This window comes from Pseudophryne corroboree, chromosome 3 (assembly GCF_028390025.1).
Source record: "Pseudophryne corroboree isolate aPseCor3 chromosome 3, aPseCor3.hap2, whole genome shotgun sequence".
Classification (NCBI taxonomy): Eukaryota; Metazoa; Chordata; class Amphibia; order Anura; family Myobatrachidae; genus Pseudophryne; species Pseudophryne corroboree.
In genome coordinates, this window is record NC_086446.1 from 386911828 (window position 1) to 386936278 (window position 24451).

Sequence of the window (24451 nt, forward strand, 5' to 3'; positions counted from 1 at the left end):
TTTTGCTCCGTGCCCACCTTGGGGTTCTAACCTGGACGGGGGACCAAATAAAGCAAGGAAAGGGCGACACTCAGGTCTCTCTGAATAATACAGGCAGGAACAATGTTTTACTGTATTTGTTTCACATTGTCAACAGGGGTACAATACACAGAAACTTCACTCACCTTACAGCCCAGACGACATGTGTAAACCAATCCAACACCTGAGGATGATCACAGCACAATTAGATGACAACACCACTGTGTGACCATCACCAAGACAACTGGAAAACAAATGAGATGTAAAAAAAAAGCAATAACCAAATATAGAAATAAGATACAAAATATATCATCAAAACAATACAATATAGGCACACTTACCTTTTCCCAATGCCCCCTAACCCTAACCCTCCCAACCCGCAGCCTAACCGTAACCCCCCTCCCTGCAGCCTAAACCTAACACCCCCACCCTGCAGCCTACACTGTCAAAATCTATAGCACCTGTCAAGTTGCTGATGATGTTCAGGTGGTGCTGCATGGTGTCAGTGGGCACAGGTGGGTTGCATAGTACCAGTGTGTAATGTTAGTGTATTAGAATGCTTAAAATTTGTAGACACTCCCTTACTAACATGTGTAGGCCTGGGTCTTTGGTGGGGGTCCCTGGGACCAGGGGGATGCTGGGAGGTGGGTGGTCCAGTGTGCAGTGTGTCTGGAGTTGGTGATGGGGTGGGCAGCGCAGCAGTGAACTCACATGTCTCTGTGTACTTATGACTGGATTTACAAACATATGAACAAAACATGGTGTCAGAAGAATTTTAACTTGGACTGCTAGTGCTCTCAGAGTGTGAAAGAATCTTGCAGCAGTCTGTAGGGCTGTGATACTCGGTGTCTGCAAAGCCTGCCGTGTGCTCCTCTCTTCAAACAGTGAGTAACCATGGATAAACTGGCTCCTCCAACCTGCATGCTGATGTCTGGTAACTTGTCTGAAAACTGGAAAAGATTTAAGCAAAGGTTTAATATATATCTTGCTGCATGTGGAGCTGATACAGAGGCTGACAAAACGAAGGCATCCATTTTCCTCCATGTGATAGGAGAGGATGTGCTGGACATTTATAATAGTTTTCAGTTTGATGAGGGGCAGAATATGGTGCTATCTTCTATAATGCAAAAGTTTGAAGATTACTGTGTGCCAAGGAAAAATATGACATATGAAAGATATAAGTTTTTCACATGTGATCAGAAGTCTGTAGATGGATTTGATCAGTATGTTACAGAGCTGCAATCACTCAGTAAAACCTGTGAGTTTGGTAATTTAAAGGATTCACTGATTAGAGATCGTATTGTCTGTGGAATACCTGATAATGGACTCAGAGAGAGATTGCTGAGAGAGCAAGACCTAACACTAGAAAAGGCAGTGACTATGTGCAGATCTGCAGAAATAACTAGATTTCAAGCCAAAAAGTTACACAAGGAAGTTGATGCTGCTGTCCATGTAGTGCAGAACACAGAGCCAAGCAAACCTCCATTCTCAAGAATGAAGCCGTCTAAGCCACAGTCTAATAAGGAAATGTGTAGTAGATGTGGAAATGCTCACAATCCTAACATGTGCCCTGCTTATGGTAAAACCTGCATGAAATGTGGTAGACTTAATCATTTTGCCAAATGCTGTAAAATGAAAAGGGAAACAAGCAATGTACATGCTGTTAAACAAAACAGAGGAATTTTTTGTGGATTGCATTGAACTTTGCAGTGCAGATAAGAAAGAATGGATTGTCCCTTTAACTGTGAATGAGATTGTCATTCCCTTTAAGCTTGATACTGGCGCGCAGGTGAATTTAATATCGTTTCAAGACTATAAGACTTTTAGAGTAAAACCTAAAATTCATCCAGCCAAAGTGAAAGTTACAGGGTACACTGGGGAGGAAATTCCTGTGAAAGGTACATGCTTAGTGACACTGAAATATAAGGGACAACAGTTTAAAACATCTCTACTGATTGTGGATAAAAATGTGCCACTGATTCTAGGATTAAGTTCCTGTGAGAAACTTAGCTTGGTAAAGAAAGTTTTTATGGTGACATCACAAGTAGAATATGACTGCAAATCAATGTTTACAGAATACAGAGACTTGTTTGAAGGTCTAGGTTGTTTGCCTGGAGAGCATGAAATAAATATAGACACGCAAGTTTCTTCAGTGATACACCCCTGTAGAAAAGTGCCGTTTGCGCTGAGAGAAAAACTGAAACAAGAGTTAAATCGCATGGAAGCCTTGGGTGTGATACAGAAAGTTGATGAGCCTACTGAATGGGTAAAGCTCCTTAGTAATTGTTGAAAAGAAAAATGGACAACTCAGAATATGTCTAGACCCCAGAGATTTAAACAAAGCTATTAAACGAGAACATTTCAAACTACCAACCAGAGATGAAATCATGTCGCAATTTGCGGGAGCAAAATGGTTCAGTAAATTGGACGCATCTTCAGGATTCTGGCAAATGAAGCTAGATTAAGCCAGCCCAAAGCTTTGTACATTTAATACACCAGAAGGTCGATACAGATTTCTTCGACTACCATATGGAATATTGTCTGCTCCAGGGGTGTAGTATGGTATGCCGGCGGTCGGGCTTCCGGCGACCAGCATACCGGCGCCGGGAGCCCGACCGCCGGCATACCGACAGTGTGGCGAGCGCAAATGAGCCCCTTGCAGGCTCGCTGCGCTCGCCACGCTGCGGGCACGGTGGCACGCCACGCTATTTTATTCTCCCTCCAGGGGGGTCGTGGACCCCCACGAGGGAGAATAAGTGTCGGTATGCCGGCTGTCGGGATCCCGGTGCCGGTATACTGTGTGCCGGGATCCCGACAGCCGGCATACTGAAGACCACCCTGCTCCAGAAGTATATCACAAAAAGATACACATGATTTTTTAACATACTCCAGGTGTTGAAACAATAATGGATGACGTTATTGTCTGGGGATCTACAAAGGAAGAACATGATTCTAGATTGAGAGTAATGGAACTTGTCAAGAAAGTGAATCTAAAGCTAAACAAGGACAAATGTGAATTTGGCGTGAATACACTTACCTTTATGGGCGACGTGGTCTCGGATCAAGGTGTAAAACCAGACCCAAGGAAAATATCAGCCATAGTGAACATGGAACGTCCTAACAACAAAGACGACGTCAGAAGATTCCTAGGAATGATTACTTACTTAGGAAAGTTTATTTCTCAACTCTCTGAATGAACAGCCTCTCTTAGATGGTTGTTGGACAAAGATAACGAGTGGATGTGGTCACATGAACAAGAAGAAAGTTGGCAAAACTTGAAACAGATCATTACAGAGTAACCAGTGCTAAAATTCTTTGATCCTGCGAAAAGAATAAGAATTTCAGCAGATGTTTCGCAATTTGGCCTAGGCTCAGTGCTGTTACAAGAACATGAGGATACATGGCAACCAGTAATCTATGCATCAAGAGCACTGACAAGTGCTGAAACAAGGTATGCTCAGATAGAAAAAGAACTTCTAGCGATCACATATGCATGTGAGCGATTTCATCAGTTTGTGTATGGTCAAACATTTACAGTGGAAACTGACCACAAGCCATTGCTAGCTATCATGACTAAATCATTACATGACTGTCCCATGAGAATTCAATGAATGCTTATCAGACTATGGCCCTCATTCCGAGTCGTTCGCTCTGTATTTTTCATTGCATCGCAATGAAAATCCGCTTAGTACGCATGCGCAATATTCGCACTGCGACTGCGCCAAGTAATTTAACAATGAAGATAGTATTTTTACTCACGGCTTTTTCATCGCTCCGGCGATCGTAATGTGATTGACAGGAAATGGGTGTTACTGGGCGGAAACACAGCGTTTTATGGGCGTGTGGCTGAAAACGCTACAGTTTCTGGAAAAAACGCAGGAGTGGCCGGAGAAACGGGGGAGTGGTTGGGCGAACGCTGGGTGTGTTTGTGACGTCAAACCAGGAACGACAAGCACTGAACTGATCGCACAGGCAGAGTAAGTGTGGAGCTACTCTAAAACTGCTAAGTAGTTTGTGATCGCAATATTGCGAATACATCGGTCGCAATTTTAAGATGCTAAGATACACTCCCAGTAGGCGGCGGCTTAGCGTGTGTAACTCTGCTAAATTCGCCTTGCGACCGATCAACTCGGAATGAGGGCCTATAGAAATATGATGTACACTTGCTGTACTGTCCCGGCAAATACATGTACATTGCTGATACACTTTCTCGTGCTGTGGACAAAAGTGAAGGTTCCAAAAGTCTGATGAATGAAGAGATAGAAGCCTATGTTAATTTGATCGTAGCTTCTCTACCAGTGTCTCTTGAAAGACAAGAACAGATTAGGAAAGAAACTGAGACAGATGACACAATGAAAGTGTTGAAAGATATCATTCTGAAAGGTTGGCCAGCAGAAAAACATGCGTGCCCGCTGTCTATCCATGATTATTGGATGTACCGCAGTGACCTTACAGTTGTCGATGGTATTATTTACAAAGGCAATAGGTTTGTAATACCTGCACGACTAAGAAAAACTATGCTGTGCAAGATACATGCAGGCCACTTAGGAGAAGAAAAATGTAAGCGGAGAGCGCGTGAAGTTATGTATTGGCCAAGAATGAACCAAGATATAGCACAGACTACAGCTACATGTGAATTATGTCTTACGTATAGACCGAAACAACAAGTCGTGCCACTGAGTCCTCACGCAGTGCCAGAGAGACCGTACCAGAAAGTTGGCGCATTGTAATGGGAAAACGTACATTGGGGGTAATTTCAAGTTGATCGCAGCAGAAATTTTGTTAGCAATTAGGCAAAACCATGTGCACTGCAGGGGAGGCAGATTTAACATGTGCAGAGAGAGTTAGATTTTGGTGGGGTGTGTTCAATCTGCAATCTAATTTGCAGTGTCAAAATAAAGCAGCCAGTATTTACCCTGCACAGAAATAAAATAACCCATCCAGAGAGTTAGATTTTGGTGGGGTGTGTTCAATCTGCAATCTAATTTGCAGTGTCAAAATAAAGCAGCCAGTATTTACCCTGCACAGAAATAAAATAACCCACCCAGAGAGTTAGATTTTGGTGGGGTGTGTTCAATCTGCAATCTAATTTGCAGTGTCAAAATAAAGCAGCCAGTATTTACCCTGCACAGAAATAAAATAACCCACCCAAATCTAACTCTTTCTGCACATGTTAAATCTGCCTCCCCTGCAGTGCACATGGTTTTGCCCATTTGCTAACACAATTCCTGCTGCAATCAACTTGGAATTACCCCCATTGTCGTGACTGATTATTACTCTAACTACCCTGAGGTGAAGACACTACATACAACTACTAGTATAGCCGTAATCAATTGCATGAAGTCAATCTTTGCAAGGCATGGTGTTCCTATGGAAGTGTTCACTGACAATGGTCCTCAGTTTTCCAGTGCTGAATTTAGACAATTTGCTGATGAGTGGTAATTTGTCCATACTACATCAAGTCCCCACTAACCACGCTCAAATGGGTTGGTGGAAAGTTCAGTAAAAACTGTAAAGAGTCTCATGAAAAAAGCTCAAGAAGGTAAAGAAGATTTCTACAAAAGTCTTTTAATCCACTGCAGTACACCTTTACAGAATGGACTTTCTCCTGCACAAATGCTGATGGGAAGGAGGATTAGAGCAAATCTCCCGATACATGATGAACTGCTTAATACACATAACTCAGCGTTGGTCAGACTGAGTAAGGAACGTCAACAGGCAAAACAGAAACTGTTCCATGACAGGCGAGCAAAAAGCTTATCTGATCTAAAATCGGGTGACCAAGTCCATCTCAGAGATCACAAGAAAGGTATTTGGGGGTAGAAAGGTATTGTGCAAGCACAAGTAGCACCAAGATCTTATACTATACGTACAGAGCGTGGAACGGAAGTAAGAAGAATTTGGGTGGATTTAAGATCTCAACCTAACCATAATGAAGACAACATGACTGAAGAATACCCTTCATCTGACATGTATGATGATCCTGATAATGGTGAACAAACCACGATTCTAGAAAGGTCCAACATGGTCGATGAAACACAGGGGTATATTTACTAAGCTCCCGATTTTGACCGAGATGCCGTTTTTTCATCAAAGTGTCATCTCGGTAAATCTCGGTCATTTACTAAACACTAATCACGGCAGTGATGAGGGCATTCGTAATTTTTTGCTAGTTTAGGTAAAAAATTACGAATGAATACACCATCGGTCAAAACGCGGCTGTTTAAGTATGAATCTCGGTCATTTACTAAGAAGTGCAAAGCAAAAAAACACAAAACACTGCCGTGAAAAATTACAACTCGTAAAAAAGTCCTAAAAAAAAACAGACCTGCTTTTTTTATCCGTGATTTGAGATGCATGCAGGGATCCATGAGATCCGTGCATGTATATCAGTGGGAAGGGGTGTGAAAGTGCTTATTTTTGCTAAAAAAATTGCGTGGGGTCCCCCCTCCTAAGCATAACCAGCCTCGGGCTCTTTGAGCCGATCCTGGTTGCAGAAATATGGGAATAAAAATGACAGGGGTTCCCCCATATTTAAGCAACCAGCATCGGGCTCTGCGCCTGGTCCTGGTCCCAAAAATACGGGGGACAAAAAGAGTAGGGGTCCCCCGTATTTTTAAAACCAGCACCGGGCTCCACTAGCTGGACAGATAATGCCACAGCCGGGGGTCACTTTTATACAGCGCCCTGCGGCCGTGGCATCAAAAATCCAACTAGTCACCCCTGGCCGGGGTACCCTGGGGGAGTGGGGACCCCTTCAATCAAGGGGTTCCCCCCCCCCCAGCCACCCAAGGGCCAGGGGTGAAGCCCGAGGCTGTCCCCCCCCATCCAATGGGCTGCGGATGGGAGGGCTGATAGCCTTTGTTGTAAAATAAAAGATATTGTTTTTAGTAGCAGTACTACAAGTCCCAGCAAGCCTCCCCCGCATGCTGGTACTTGGAGAACCACAAGTACCAGCATGCGGCGGAAAAACGGGCCCGCTGGTACCTGTAGTACTACTACTAAAAAAATACCCAAAAAAAGACAAGACACACACACCGTGAAAGTATAATTTTATTACATACATACACACATACATACATACTTACCTATGGCCCCACGCAGGTCGGTCCTCTTGTCCAGTAGAATCCAAGGGTACCTGTTGAATAAATTATACTCACGAGATCCAGGGGTCCAGGCTCCTCGGCAAATCCAGGGGTAATCCACGTACTTGACAAAAAAAACAAAACGGTGTCCCGACCACGAACTTAAAGGGGACCCATGTTTGCACATGGGTCACCTTTCCACGAATGCCAGAAAGCCACTCTGACTTCTGTCTAAGTGGGTTTCTTCAGCCAATCAGGGAGTGCCACGTTGTAGCACTCTCCTGATCAGCTGTGTGGTCCTGTCCTCACTGACAGGCAGCACACGGCAGTGTTACAATGTAGCGCCTATGCGCTACATTGTAACCAATGCTGGGAACTTTCAGCTCAGCGGTGACGTCACTTTAGGTCAACCGCAGGGCAGAAAGTTCCCAGCATTGGTTACAATGTAGCGCATAGGCGCTACATTGTAACACTGCCGTGTGCTGCCTGTCAGTGAGGACAAGAGCACACAGCTGATCAGGAGAGTGCTACAACGTGGCACTCCCTGATTGGCTGAAGAAACCCACTTAGACAGAAGTCAAAGTGGGTTTCTGGCATTCGTGGGAAGGTGACCCATGTGCAAACATGGGTCCCCTTTCAGTTCGTGGTCGGGATACCGTTTTTTTTATTTTTAACAAGTACGTGGATTAACCCTGGATTTGCCGAGGAGCCTGGACCCCTGGATCTCGTGAGTATAATTTATTCAACAGGTACCCTTGGATTCTACTGGACAAGAGGACCGACCTGCGTGGGGCCATAGGTAAGTATGTATGTATGTGTGTATGTATGTAATAAAATTATACTTTCACGGTGTGTGTGTCTTGTCTTTTTTTGGGTATTTTTTTAGTTGTAGTACTACAGGTACCAGCGGGCCCGTTTTTCCGCCGCATGCTGGTACTTGTGGTTCTCCAAGTACCAGCATGCGGGGGAGGCTTGCTGGGACTTGTAGTACTGCTACTAAAAACAATATCTTTTATTTTACAACAAAGGCTATCAGCCCTCCCATCCGCAGCCCATTGGATGGGGGGGGACAGCCTCGGGCTTCACCCCTGGCCCTTGGGTGGCTGGGGGGGGGAACCCCTTGATTGAAGGGGTCCCCACTCCCCCAGGGTACCCCGGCCAGGGGTGACTAGTTGGATTTTTGATGCCACGGCCGCAGGGCGCTGTATAAAAGTGACCCCCGGCTGTGGCATTATCTGTCCAGCTAGTGGAGCCCGGTGCTGGTTTTAAAAATACGGGGGACCCCTACTCTTTTTGTCCCCCGTATTTTTGGGACCAGGACCAGGCGCAGAGCCCGATGCTGGTTGCTTAAATATGGGGGAACCCCTGTCATTTTTTTCCCCATATTTTTGCAACCAGGATCGGCTCAAAGAGCCCGAGGCTGGTTATGCTTAGGAGGGGGGACCCCACGCATTTTTTTTTTTTATTTTACATTGTTTAATTAAATAAAATAAAAAATAAGAACCCCAGCACGGATCACACAGATCCGGCCGAGATTGATTGTAAAAAAAAACGCCAGTGTTTTGCTAATCACTGCCGTAAAATTAGGTAAAAAAACACGAATGACATCGACATCGGAAGAAAAGAAAAACCCGAATACGACAGCTTAGTAAATCCATCGTAATCAATTCAAAAAGTTGCAGTTTTACACTGTCGATGTCATTCGTGATTGAACTTTGACCTTTTTTCGGAAATTACGAATCTTAGTAAATTTACCCCACAGACTGTGTATGAAAGACCCAAAAGGGAAATACACAGACCTGAGAGACTCATTGAAACGTGTTAGATGATGTTCTTAATATGACGTTGTTAATTGTTGCATTGAAGCGTATAGGGCTTATCTTTAAAGAAAAGAGGATGTAATGTTAGTGTATTAGAATGCTTAATATTTGTAGACACTCCCTTACTAACATGTGTAGGCCTGGGTCTTTGGTGGTGGTCCCAGGGACCAGGGGGATGCTGGGAGGTGGGTGGTCCAGTGTGTCTGGAGTTGGTGATGGGGTGGGCAGCGCAGCAGTGAACTCACATGTCTCTGTGTCCTTATGAATGGATTTACAAACATATGAACAAAACACAGTGTACACAGGGTGGGGGCACAGGGGGATGCATAGTACCGGTGTACACAGGGTGGATGCATGGTGTCAGTAGGCACAAGTGGGACTGCATAGTACCAGTGTTCACAGAGTAGGAGCACCGGGGGGATGCATAATGTCAGTGGGCACAAGTGGGGCTGTATAGTACCAGTGTACACAGGGTGGGTGCACGGGGTGGATGCACGGTGTCAATGGGCACAGGGGGGGCTGCATAGTACCAATGTACACAGGGTGGGGAAAAGGAGGGATACACCCACTCCTCTCCCATCTACATCTCTGACCTTATCTCCCTTTACTCTTCCACCCGTCCTCTTCGCTCTGCTAATGCACGCCGACTCTCCTGTCTTCTGATTACTTCCTCCCACTCCTATCTCCAAGATTTTTCACGTGCTGCTCCCTTTCTCTGGAATTCTTTACCTCTCCCCCTCAGACTCTCCACCTCTCTACAAAACTTCAAACGGGCTCTTATGACCCATTTCTTTACCAAACCTAGCCAAATCTCAACCTAACCCTCTGTTCCATGCTCTCTATGTACCCCATCTGTGTCACCCCTGTCTGTCTACCCCTCCCCTTAGAATGTAAGCTCTCACGAGTAGGGCCCTCTTCCCTCATGTGCTTATACTTTTCTTACTTTAATAATCCTCAACTGCCCAGATCCCGCAGTTTTTTGGCCACCTGTAACTTATCTCTATGTTTACTGGTGTAGTTATGCTTAGTTGCCCTGTACTTGTCCTATATTGTCTTCAACTGTAATTCACTGTTTTCCTGTTTTGATTATGTGCATATGTACTCTGTAATTGGGCGCTGTGGAACCCTTGTGGCGCCATATAAATAAAGGATAATAATAATAATAATAATAATACTACACGGTCTCAGTGGGCACAGGTGGGGCTGCATAGTACCAGTGTACACAGGGTGGGGTCAGGGGTGGCTGCACAGTGACAAACTATACAAAGTGGGGGTATAGGTGGGACTGCACAGTGTCAGTGTACATGGGGGTAGAGCTTTACAGTGGCAGTGTCTACAATGTGGGGGCAGAGGTGGAGTTATATAGTACAATACCAGTGTACTAGTTTTTATCTGCTTTAGTTTGCAGACAACTGCTGACTCCCAATACAATCTCTCCAGAGGTGAAGCTGGTCCAGAAGTTCACACTTTATAAAGGGAGTTCACATAGCACTATTCTAGACTGTTCCTAACTGTACTGGCCTCTGCCACCCCCTCCCTGTACATACTCCAGCAGAAGGAAGAGCTGCCCAACTCCTCCAATAAGCCCCGACCCCTTTATTTACTCTCCAGCCCCTAGGGTCCTGGGAAAGGACACCTGGCTCCCCATTGGTCAACAGTGGCCATTTTCTTATAGCCTGCTATGGGGGCATCTCTTTTCTGCTAGCCCCTGCTGTTCAGCAGCCAGACAGGGGGGTTAAATGTTATAACTCAGAGCAGTTGGAAGCAGTCGGATCTCTGTTTGCCTCCAGCAACCAGGCGGCCCTGGATCACTTACATTTTACTGGCCTAGGGGCAGATGGCACCTTGCCCCCCTTGCCAGCCAGTCTTTGCCTATCTTTTACTTTTGTAAATGTGTATATATGTTATAATGGTGCTGACACTCCAGGATTTTTTTTGGATTGTAAAATTGATAGACTAGTACCCAAAGAGAACGCTTTATATAGTGCTAAAACCTGTTTGATGTTGGCCAAAGCAAAGGGTAGCAATCATACATTTACACACAGGGACAGAGCATTTATGAATTCATTCAATGTTGCTGCCGCCAAATCCTGCTGTTAACAGGTGCCTCAGTTTGCCTTGATATAAGCACATTCTCCATACCACATTACATGTGTGAGATGTTCCATATTGGTGGACTTAACGTTTGTCTATGATCATCAGTAACATGACAGGCGTTTGCTTCAGGTCCAAGAGCCTCTTTATCCAGAATGGGAGATGACCTATGGTGACCGCTAGTAGTGTCTAATTATAAACCCAGTATTGCAGATGTAAAATCTCACAAGCGTGACAAGCAAACAGGTGACAGCCTGCATGTAGCAAGAAGTAGACTTGCCCCAGCCAGATTAGGCACGCCTAGCTAAGGTCTTATCTTTTTCTTTTTTTGTACATGCCCATTAAGTTTGATAAGAACTGGGTGAGCCATTTCTGTAGAAAACTTAATGGCCCTTGCCCTCAAAATAGGATTTTATAATAAGCCATGTACAGTCAGATACCATTACATCTTCAATATATTTTCTGATTAAAATAAATAGTAATTTCATAAACATATTATATACATATATATATATATATATATATATACACATACATACACATATACAGTATATATAGGCCTATGATCCTATTGCTGATATTGAGAAATTTATTGCACCATATTAGATTTACATCATAACTGTATATATGTATTTATTTCTTTTGTTATCATAAACCACCACAGCATGGATAGATGTTGCTGGTGTAAAAATAAGGGTTTAGAAATTAAATCTAAAATAAACAAAAAGGGCATGGTATCCCCCTTCTCCCCAAATTTGGTACAAAAGCCTTAGCATGGGTCAGCAGAAATACAATCAAAATAATTCCTGATATCCAGGGCCTGCGGAGATCAGTAGTACATAAGAAAGGAAGACTCTTAAAATAACCCACTGTGAACCAAGGCCCTTATTCCGAGTTGTTCGCTCGCTAGCTGCTTTTAGCAACATTGCACACGCTAAGCTGCCGCCTACTGGGAGTGTATCTTAGCATAGTAGAATTGCGAACACATGATTAGCAGAATTGCGATTAGAAATTTATTTGCAGTTTCTGAGTAGCTCGCGACTTACTCTGCCACTGCGATCAGTTCAGACAGTTTCGTTCCTGGTTTGACGTCACAAACACACCCAGCGTTCACCCAGACACTCCCCCATTCCTCCAGACACTCCCGCGTTTTTCCCAGAAACGGCTGCGTTTTTTCGCACACACCCATAAAACGGCCAGTTTCCGCCCAGAAACACCCACTTCCTGTCAATCACACTCCGATCACCAGAACGAAGAAATTTCTTCATAAAGCCGTGAGTAAAATACCAAACTTATTAGCAAATTTACTTGGCGCAGACGCACTACGAACATTGCGCATGCGCATTAGCGACTTATCGCTCCGTTGCGAGAAAAAAATATCGAGCGAACAACTCGGAATGAGGGCCCAAATCTTTAACTGAAAGAAAGACTAACTGACACCATTTTGTACAATTTTATCATACCAAAATCTAAGTAACAATAATAAACTAGAAAAGACACCACCAGAGGTGCCATAAGGGGGAGGTGGGTACAAATTTTTCTTTCCTGGAAGTGTAGGGAAGCGTAACCACACCCCCTCAATGCCGCAATCACGCCTCCATAGTTGCGAGCTGGTGTAGTTGTGCAACCTCCAGTTGCCACTGCCCAAAATACTTGGTCCCCCCAAAGTCCCTGGACAGCGCACACTGCTACATATGGAGCTCTATCACAAATGTAATGCTGGCATGACAGTGTGAGCACCATTCAGCTATCATAATTGTGTTTAACATACGTATGTCATAATCGCTACTGTTTTTTTCATAGGGCGTATATCTTGAGTGCCTGTGTCGCTACTGCCGTGGCCAGTGTGCGTAGCCATAGACCTACTCGAGCAGTCGATGTTCCTAGTTGTTGCGTGTAGGCTGCAAATGAGTACGCAGTTGTGAATGGGTTTGTGATCGCACCGGTGGGTGGCTCTTTTCATCTCTGCGCGGCAGCTTTACTTGCTAACTTTAGCAGAAACAGCCTAGAGAATTGCAATTGCATTAGCATGCAACCCTGAATTAGGCCCATAATGCACTCGCATGATAATCATAAAACTGAAGCATTAAAAAAATGGCACTAGGATTCACAGCAAGGGTTAAGCACTCCTAGGTGTTGTACAGGATGTTAAATTGCATAGCAGAATCAGTAAAGGGTATTCTATAAAGGCACACCTGGAATTCTGTCTAAACATTCTTGTCGTGGTATACGGCGATTTGATGATAACTACAAGTCGTTAAGCAGACACATAAACACGGCTAATACCAAAATAGCAGCTTTCTTCCAAGATATACTAGGAATGTACAATATATCCATCAGTTGCAATTCAGTTCAAACAACAAATCTGGTAGAAATAGAAATGATTATTCAAGGATGTACTCAGGGCCTCAAACTGTGATCGCATCCAATCGTAGTTTAAATGCCGGCGGGGGTAGGCGGAAGTGCGGCGGTGCTGTGTTTTGGAGGTGGTGAAGTTGCGTTGGGGGGGCAGTCCAGTCAATGGAGGCGTGTCTGGACTGTTTGCAAGGCGGGCCACGGCGTCTGCGTGATGTCCCACGCAGCAAAGCGCTCGCATTTCAGCAGGGGGGGGGGGGAGGCTTTGAACTTGCTAGAAAAAGCAGTTGTATTTTTGCTAATATTCGCAAAACTACAACTCGCGCTGAATTATGCCCTCAGTCAGCAAATGTTCTTTGTTATTAAAATATTCAGGGATATAAACCTATTCAGTATTTGTACACATCCCCATCAATTTCTATTACTCAATGGCCACTGTAGTTATCCCATCACAATGCACTGGGGAACTCACCAGGGCTGCCCCCTCTCTCCACTTCTATTTAATTTGGCGATTGATCCCCTTTTAGAAAATGATTCTCAATTCCAAGGGATTAAGGGGCCAATTCATTGAAGCACAGAAATCGCTAATCGCCAATTTCTGCATGCATGCGAGAGGACTAACATTGCGATCGCATGTGATCAGAGTCTAAGTGATGGTGGGGGGCGATGACAGGGTGATGTCACAACATTTTTTAGGCATATCCGCGGCGTTTGGGGGGCCGCATTCCAGACAATGGAGGCGTGTCCGGATCATTTGCAGGGCAGCCCAAAGTGCTTGTGTGGCATCACATGCAGCCACTGTGACCCACAACATGGCGGCCCGGCAACTGCCTTGCAGCTAGGCTGTGCAGGCAAGGGGCTACCTAAAGATGCGAGAGCTTTGCTTTTAACGGGTGGAAGGACCCGGTCTGCAGAACAGCCCTGCCCTGTGTCTTGTGCGGCCCTCCGCATGATAGTGGAAGGAGTTGTAGTTTTGCAAAGATTGTGCGCAGAGAAATCAAGCTGATAGCTTTCGATAACAATATTTTAATATGTATTTCCAGACTTGCAGTCTTTGTAAAACACATTTTTCAACTTTTACAATCTTATGGAAATGTTCCGGAATTTTGCGTAAACTGGTCCAAATCGGTGGCACTTAGATTGTGCTCAGGTAATTCTCTTACAGAGGGTGTCGGTGGCTTGTCGTTGACCTGGAGGTCTGACTATATAACATTGGGAGTTCAAATCCCATGAAGACCGGAACACTTATATAACCTTAACTTTACTCCTATCATTCAAAAAACGAGTTTTATGGTAAGAACTTACTTTTGTTAAAACTCTTTCTGCGAGGTACACTGGGCTCCACAAGGATAGACATAGGGGTGTAGAGTAGGATCTTGATCCGAGGCACCAACAGGCTGAAAAGCTTTGACTGTTCCCAGAATGCATAGCGCCGCCTCCTCTATAACCCCGCCTCCCTGCACAGGAGCTCAGTTTTTAGTTAACCAGTCCAATGCAGTAGCAGGAAAAGAGATGACAACGGTTAGTAGCCACATACACCACACTCTCACGACAGGAGAAGTGTCAGCGGCTAATGCCATACCAACCCAAAGAAGCTAAGTGCGTCAGGGTGGGCGCCTTGTGGAGCCCAGTGTACCTTGCAGAAAGAGTTTTAACAAAGGCAAGTTCTTACCATAAAACTTGTTTTCTGCTGTGGGGTACACTAGGCTCCACAAGGATAGACATAGGGGATGTCCTAAAGCAGTTCCTTATGGGAGGGGATGCACTGTAGCGGGCACAAGAACCCGACGTCCAAAGGAAGCATCCTGGGAAGCGGCAGTATCGAAAGCATAGAACCTTATTAACGTGTTCACGGAGGACCACGTAGCTGCCTTGCACAATTGTTCAAGGGTCGCACCACAGTGGGCCGCCCAAGAAGTTCCAACAGACCGAGTAGAATGGGCCGTAATGTGAGCAGGAGCTGATAGACCAGCCCTCACATAAGCATGTGCAATTACCATTCTAATCCATCTGACCAAAGTTTGCTTGTGAGCAGGCCAACCCCGTTTGTGAAATCCAAACAGCACAAAGAGAGAATCAGATTTCCTAATAGAAGCAGTTCTCTTCACATAGATACGGAGAGCCCGTACCACATCCAAAGACCGCTCTTTGGGAGACAGATCAGAAGAAACAAGTGCCGGCACCACGATCTCCTGGTTAAGGTGGAACGAAGAAACCACCTTAGGTAAATATCCGGGACGAGTCCTAAGAACCGCCCGGTCACGGTGAAATATCAGATATGGGGAACTACAGGACCAGGCACCCAAATCCGACACTCTTCTAGCTGAAGCAATAGCCAGCAGAAACACCACCTTAAGGGAAAGCCACTTAAGATCATCTGAACCAAGAGGTTCAAACGGAGACTCTTGTAGCGCCTCCAAAACCACCGACAAGTCTCAAGGAGCCACAGGCGAGACATAGGGAGGTTGGATATGCAACACACCCTGAGTAAAGGTATGCACATCAGGTAAGGTTGCACTTTTTCTCTGAAACCACACCGACAAGGCAGATATTTGAACCTTGAGGGAGGCCAGACGCAGGCCTAAGTCCAGGCCCTGCTGAAGAAAGGCCAACAACTTGGCTGTACTAAACTTGGAAGCGTCAAAATCGTTAGATGCGCACCAAACAAAGTAAGAATGCCAGACCCTATAGTAAACGAGCAGAAGCCGGTTTCCGGGCCCGCAACATAGTTTGAATGACCGCCTCAGAAAATCCTTTAGCCCTTAAGACGGAAGCTTCAAGAGCCACGCCGTCAAAGACAGCCAGGCTAGGTCCTGGTAGACACAGGGGCCCTGAACGAGTAGGTCTGGGCATTGTGGAAGTAGAATTGGACGCTCTGACGATAGGCCCTGCATGTCTGAGAACCAGTGCCGTCTGGGCCAAGCTGGAGCTATGAGAAGCAGATTTCCTTTTTCTTGCTTGAACTTCCGAATTACCCTGGGCAGGAGTGACACCGGAGGGAACACATACGGCAGCCGAAACCTCCACAGCACCGCCAGCGCATCCACGAATGCTGCTTGAGGATCCCTTGTCCTTGATCCGAAGACCGGAACCTTGTAATTGTGTCGAAACGCCATCAGATCCACGTCTGGAAGACCCCACTTTTCCACTAGGAGTTGAAACACTTCTGGATGGAGGCCCCACTCGCCGGCATGCACGTCCTGACGACTGAGAAAGTCCGCTTCCCAATTCAGGACTCCCGGAATGAATATTGCCGATATGGCCGGTAGATGGCGATCCGCCCAATGTAGAATCCGTGAGACTTCCTTCATTGTCAAGCGGCTTTGAGTGCCGCCTTGATGATTTATGTAAGCCACTGTGGTGGCGTTGTACGACTGTACCAGAACAGGACGGTTCTGAATTAAATGCTGGGCCAGGTTCAACGCATTGAAGACCGCCCGCAATTTCAGAATGTTGATCGAGAGGAGAGATTCCTCCTTGGTCCACCGACCCTGAAGGGAGTGATGCTCCAGCACTGCGCCCCAACCTCTGGCATCTGTCATCAACAGGACCCAGTTGGATATCCAGAATAGACGGCCCCTGCACAATTGTTGGTCCTGAAGCCACCATAGCAGCGTCAGACGGACCTCCGGAGTCAACGAGATCATGTGAGACCTGATCCGGTGAGGCAGGCCATCCCATTTGGCTAGAATCAGCTTCTGGAGGGGGCGAGAATGGAATTGAGCATACTCCACCATGTCGAATGCTGACACCATGAGGCCCAGCACCTGCATCGCCGAATGTATCGACACTTGCGGACGAGAAAGGAAGCAACGAATCCTGTCCTGAAGCTTCAGGACTTTCTCCTGAGACAAGAACAACCGCTGGTTGTGAGTGTCCAATAGCGCTCCCAGGTGCACCATGCTCTGAGCAGGGACCAGGGAGGATTTCTTCCAGTTGATGAGCCACCCGTGGGCTTGTAGAAACCGGACAGTCATATCCAGATGACGTAGGAGAAGTTCTGGGGAATTTGCCAGGATTAACAAGTCGTCCAGATATGGCAGTATCCTGACCCCTTGATGGCGGAGTACCACCGTCATCACCGCCATAACTTTGGTGAAGACTCGCGGAGCCGTAGTTAAACCAAAAGGTAACGCCCGAAACTGGTAATGGAGGTTGCCAACCGCAAACCTCAGGTATTGCTGATGTGACGCTGCTATAGGAATATGCAGGTAAGCATCCTGTATGTCCAGGGAGACCATGTAGTCCCCAGGTTCCAAGGCCAGAACTATAGAGCGAAGGGTTTCCACACGGAACTTGGAAACCTTCACAAACCTGTTCAATGCCTTGAGGTTGAGAATGGGCCGGGAGGACCCATTCAGTTTCGGGACTAGAAACAGCGGAGAATAATACCCCCGGCCCCTCTGAGCAAGAGGCACCTGTACTACGACTCCTGTATCCAGGAGGGTCTGTACCACCGAATGTAGAGTGTTTGCCTTTGTCTGGTCCAATGGGACGTCTGTCCGGCAAAATCGATGAGGGGGTCGGTTTTTGAAGGCTATGGCGTAACCTTGAGTGACGACTTCCCGTACCCAGGCATCTGAAGTGGTCTTCAACCATTGCTGGGTATACCCTAGAAGCCGGCCCCCCACCCTGAGATCCCCCAGGGGGAGGCCAGCCCCGTCATGCGGCAGGCTTATCGGTCTTGTAAGCTGGCTGACGGGCCGCCCAGGCTCTTTTGGGCTTTGGCTTACCAGGTTTGGAAGTGCGGGCCTGCTTGTTGTACGCCTGACCTTTTGCTTTACCTGAAGGACGAAAGGGGCGAAAGGAAGTACCTTTAGCCTTCGAGACAGAAGGAGCGGTACTTGGCAGACAGGCGGTTTTTGCCGTAGCCAAGTCAGCCACTATCTTATTTAAGTCCACCCCAAACAGAATATCTCCCTTGACAGGGAGTACCTCCAGGGTTTTCTAGAGTCCAGATCCACAGACCAGGATCTCAGCCACAAAATTCGGTGAGCCAGGACTGATGTAGTAGAGGCCTTGGCTGCTAGGATACCGACATCAGAAGCCGCCTCTTTAATATAGCGAGAAGCTGTAACAATATATGACAAGCATTGTCTAGCATGGTCAGAAGAGATTTCAGCTTCTAACTCCAAGGCCCATGCTTCAACAGCCTCAGCAGCCCATGTTGCTGCAATAGTGGGCCCTTGTGCAGCACCCGTGAGGGTGTAAATTGCTTTTAGACAACCCTCCACACGTTTATCCGTAGGCTCTTTTAGAGACATGACGGTAGTGACAGGTAGAGCTGAGGAGGCCACCATCCTAGCCACATGCAAGTCTACTGGAGGAGGTATTTCCCAATTTTTAGACAGCTCTGGCGCGAGGGGATAGCGAGCCAGCATCTTCTTTTGAGGCACAAACTTCTTACCCGGGTTTTCCAAGGGTTCCTGACGTATATCTACTAGGTGGTCAGAGTGAGGTAAAATTTGTTTAACCACCTTCTGACGCTTGAACGTATCTGGTTTCTTAGGAGGGACAGATGGCTCGGGATCATCTGTAATCTGTAAAATCAACTTAATAGCCTCCAAAAGATCAGGAACATCCACATGTGAACCACCCTCCCCATCAGCAGTATCTGAGTCAGAATCTGTGGGGTCAGTGTATGTGCCATCTTCATCAGACGAGGTGTCAGTGACAGCAGTGGATTGTGAGGAGATAAGAGCTCGCTTAGAGGACCCCTTGGGCTTAGGCGAGCGAGGGTCAGACTTTTTAGTAGTCAGGGACTGGTTCAACTTCTTCAACTGAGCAGATAAATTGTCCGCCGACGGCGGATTAGCTGCAGGGACCACATACGGTTGTAGCGGCATAGGGGGTCCCATAGGGGGTGTTAATTTATTAACTAGCGTATGCAGAAGCGTGGAAAAAGCAGCCCACGGTGGGTCATTATGGACCTCCGTTGCCACATTTCCACTGGGGGGCAAGGAGCCCCCAGAACCAGAACCCACAGCTGCTATATTCTCCTCATATGGATCTGTGGCTTCAGCAACACCAGCAGTGTGTTCCGCCCCAGAACCGTTACAGTCAGAAGCAGACATGATATAACTTGCAGTATCAGGTAACACAGTACAATTGTCAGCAGCACAATACCTCTTACCCAAACCCCTGCGCAGTGTAGTCAGCACAAGCAGGGACACAGGAGAGATACGGTGACTAAAATCACAGAGAAAAATACGTATTAGAGTATATCTTGTGAATATCCTATATTATTATAAGACCTGACGCACCAAGCCCCCTCAGGTTATAGAATATAGGGATAGCAAGTTGAGTGAGAGACACGAAATGGAAACCACTCAGCAAGCTAATGCACACACGTATAGTCACAGTTATACAATGCAGAGGTTATTACCAACAATAATACTGCAGATATTACAGATAAAACATGTGCAGAGAGAGTTAGATTTGGGTGGGTTATTTTGTTTCTGTGCAGGGTAAATACTGGCTGCTTTATTTTTACACTGCAATTTAGATTTCAGTTTGAACACACCCCACCCAAATCTAACTCTCTCTGCACATGTTATATCTGTCCCCCCTAGAGTGCACATGGTTTTGCCAAACTGCTAAAATATTTGCTGCTGCGATCAACTCAGAATTAGGCCCTTTGGGCCTAATTCTGAGTTGATCGCAGCAGCAGGTTTGTTAGCAATTGGGCAAAACCATGGCCCTCATTCCGAGTTGTTCGCTCTGTAAAAATCTTCGCATCGCAGCGATTTTCCGCTTAATGCGCATGCGCAATGTTCGCACTGCGACTGCGCCAAGTAAATTTGCTATGCACTTAGTAATTTTACTCACGGCTTTTTCATCGTTCTGGCGATCGTAATGTGATTGACAGGAAATGGGTGTTACTGGGCGGAAACAGGCCGTTTTATGGGCGTGTGGGAAAAAACGCTACCGTTTCCGGAAAAAACGCAGGAGTGGCCGGAGAAACGGAGGAGTGTCTGGGCGAACGCTGGGTGTGTTTGTGACGTCAAACCAGGAACGACAAGCACTGAACTGATCGCAGATGCCGAGTAAGTCTGGAGCTACTCAGAAACTGCTACGAGGTGTGTAATCGCAATATTGCGAATACATCGTTCGCAATTTTAAGATGCTAAGATTCACTCCCAGTAGGCGGCGGCTTAGCATGAGCAAATCTGCTAAAATCCGCTTGCGAGCGAATAACTCGGAATGACCTCCCATGTGCACTGCGGGGGGACAAATATAAAACGTGCAGAGAGAGTTAGATTTGGGTGGGGTGTAGTCAAACTGAAATCTAAATTGAGTGTAAAAATAAAGCAGCCAGTATATTTACCCTGCACAGAAACAAAATAACGCACCCAAATCTAACTCTCTCTGCAAATGTTATATCTGCCCCCCCTGCACTGCACATGGTTTTGCCCAATTGCTAACAAACTTAATGCTGCGATCAATTCAGAATTAGGGGGGTCATTCCGAGTTGTTCGCTCGTTATTTTTTTCTCGCAACGGAGCGATTAGTCGCTAATGCGCATGCGCAATGTCCGCAGTGCGACTGCGCCAAGTAAATTTGCTATGCAGTTAGGTTTTTTACTCACGGCATTACGAGGTTTTTTCTTCGTTCTGGTGATCGGAGTGTGATTGACAGGAAGTGGGTGTTTCTGGGCGGAAACTGGCCGTTTTATGGGTGTGTGCGAAAAAACGCTACCGTTTCTGGGAAAAACGCGGGAGTGGCTGGAGAAACGGAGGAGTGTCTGTCCGAACGCTGGGTGTGTTTGTGACGTCAAACCAGGAACAACAAGCACTGAACTGATCGCACTGGAAGAGTAAGTCTCGAGCTACTCAGAAACTGCACAGAGAAGTCTTTTCGCAATATTGCGAATCTTTCGTTTGCAATTTTGATTAGCTAAGATTCACTCCCAGTAGGCGGCGGCTTAGCGTGTGCAAAGCTGCTAAAAGCAGCTTGCGAGCGAACAACTCGGAATGACCCCCTAGGCCCATTAGGTATAGTAACAACAAGCAGTATTGAGCAAAGTAACAATGTAGCAAATTATGGGGGAAATGTAAAATGTATTGAGAATTGGTCCAGAAATATTATAAATAAATACTTATCACATATTATGGCAATAAAAAAATGAAGTTAAGAAATGATCTGGTACTTGGTAAATTTCACAATTTAGCAGCCCCTCTAAATACTGACAATGGGAGCTCTTTTGCGAATGAAAATTGAGATTTCTGATGCTATACCTTTTTAAATCCTGTGGATAATAAGATTTTAAACCTACCAGTAAATCTTTTTCTCGTAGTCCGTAGAGGATGCTGGGGACTCCGTAAGGACCATGGGGAAAGACGGGCTCCGCAGGAGACATGGGCACTTTAAGAAAGAACTTTAGGTATGGGTGTGCACTGGCTCCTCCCTCCATGCCCCTCCTCCAGACCCCAGCCAGAGAAACTGTGCCCAGAGGAGACAGACAGTACGAGGAAAGGATTTTTGTTAATCCAAGGGCAAGATTCATACCAGCCCACACCATTCACACCGTATACCTTGTGATATACTAACCAGTTAACAGTATGAAAACAACACATCATCAGTCACCGATGAAAACTATAACATAACCCTTATGTGAGCAAAACTATATACAAGTCTTGCAGAAGTAGTCCGCACTTGGGACGGGCGCCCAGCATCCTCTACGGACTACGAGAAAAAGATTTACCGGTAGGTTTAAAATCTTATTTTCTCTTACGTCCTAGAGGATGCTGGGGACTCCGTAAGGACCATGGGGATTATACCAAAGCTCCCAAACGGGCGGGAGAGTGCGGATGACTCTGCAGCACCGATTGAGCAAACAGGAGGTCCTCCTCAGCCAGGGTATCAAATTTATAGAACTTTGCAAAGGTGTTTGACCCCAACCAAGTAGCAGCTCGACACAGTTGTAATGCCGAGACACCTCGGGCAGCCGCCCAAGAAGAGCCCACCTTCCTAGTGGAATGAGCCTTAACCGATTTTGGTAACGGCAATCCAGCCATAGAATAAGCCTGCTGAATCGTGTTACAGATCCAGCGAGCAATAGTCTGTTTTGAAGCAGGAGCACCAACCTTGTTGGCTGCATATAGGACAAACAGTGCTTCTGTTTTTCTGACCCTAGTCGTTCTGGCCACGTAAATTTTCAAAGCCCTGACCACATCAAGGGACTCGGAATCTTCCAAGTCTCGCGTAGCCACAGGCACCACAATAGGTTGATTTATATGAAAAGATGACACCACCTTAGGCAAAAATTGAGGACGGGTCCGCAATTCCGCTCTATCCATATGGAAAACCAGATAGGGGCTTTTATGAGACAAAGCCGCCAATTCCGACACTCGCCTAGCCGAAGCCAAGGCTAACAACATGACCACCTTCCAAGTGAGATATTTTAACTCCACTGTTTTAAGTGGTTCAAACCAGTGCGATTTAAGGAAACTCAACACCACGTTAAGGTCCCAAGGCGCCACCGGAGGTACAAAAGGAGGCTGAATATGCAGCACTCCCTTCACAAAAGTCTGTACTTCTGGGAGAGAAGCTAATTCCTTCTGAAAGAAAATGGATAAGGCCGAAATCTGAACCTTAATGGAGCCTAATTTTAGGCTCACATTCACTCCAGTTTGTAGGAAGTAAAGGAAACGGCCCAGATTGAATTCTTCCGTAGGAGCACTCTGGCCTCACACCAAGAAACATACTTTCGCCATATACTGTGATAATGTTTTGCTGTCACGTCCTTCCTAGCCTTTATCAGAGTAGGAATGACCTCATCCGGAATGCCCTTTTCCGCTAGGATCCGGCGTTCAACCGCCATGCCGTCAAACGCAGCCGCGGTAAGTCTTGGAACAGACAGGGTCCCTGTTGCAAAAGGTCTTGTCTTAGAGGAAGAGGCCACGGATCTTCTGTGAGCATCTCCTGCAGATCCGGATACCAGGCCCTTCGCGGCCAATCCGGAACAATGAGAATTGTCTGAACTCCTCTTTTTCTTATTATTCTCAACACCTTTGGGATGAGAGCAAGAGGAGGAAACACATAGACCGACTGGAAAACCCACGGTGTCACTAGGGGGTCTACAGCCACTGCCTGAGGGTCTCTTGACCTGGCGCAATACCTCTGTAGCTTTTTGTTGAGGCGGGATGCCATCATGTCTATCTGTGGCAGTCCCCACTGACTTGCAATCTGTGCGAAGACTTCCTGATGAAGTCCCCACTCTCCTGGATGCAGGTCGTGTCTGCTGAGGAAGTCTGCTTCCCAGTTGTCCACTCCCGGAATGAACACTGCGGACAGTGCGCTTACATGATTTTCCGCCCAGCGAAGAATCCTGGTGGCTTCCGCCATTGCCACTCTACTCCTTGTGCCGCCTTGGCGGTTTACATGAGCCACTGCGGTGATGTTGTCTGACTGGATCAGAACTGGTAGGTCGCGAAGCAAGGTCTCCGCTTGACAAAGGGCGTTGTATATGGCCCTCAGCTCCAGGACGTTGATGTGAAGACAAGTCTCTTGACTTGACCAAAGACCTTGGAAGTTTCTTCCCTGTGTGACTGCTCCCCAACCTCGGAGGCTCACGTCCGTGGTTACCAGAATCCAGTCCTTAATGCCGAACCTGCGACCCTCTAGAAGGTGAGCACTCTGTAGCCACCACAGGAGAGATACCCTAGCCCTGGGGAACAGGGTGATCAGCTGATGAATCTGTAGATGTGACCCGGACCACTTGTCCAGTATGTCCCATTGAAAAGTCCTCGCATGGAACCTGCCGAAGGAAATGGCCTCGTAAGATGCCACTATCTTCCCCAGGACCCGAGTGCAGTGATGCACTAACACTTGTTTTGGCTTCAATAGGTTCCTGACCAGAGTCATGAGTTCCTGAGTCTTTTCTATCGGAAGATAAACCCTTTTCTGGTCCGTATCCAGAATCATGCCTAAGAAGGTCAGACGAGTCGTAGGAACCAACTGCGACTTCGGGATATTGAGAATCCAGCCGTGTTGCTGTAACACCTTCAGTGAAAGTGACACGCTGTTCAGCAACTCCTCTCGTGATCTAGCTTTTATGAGGAGATCGTCCAAGTACGG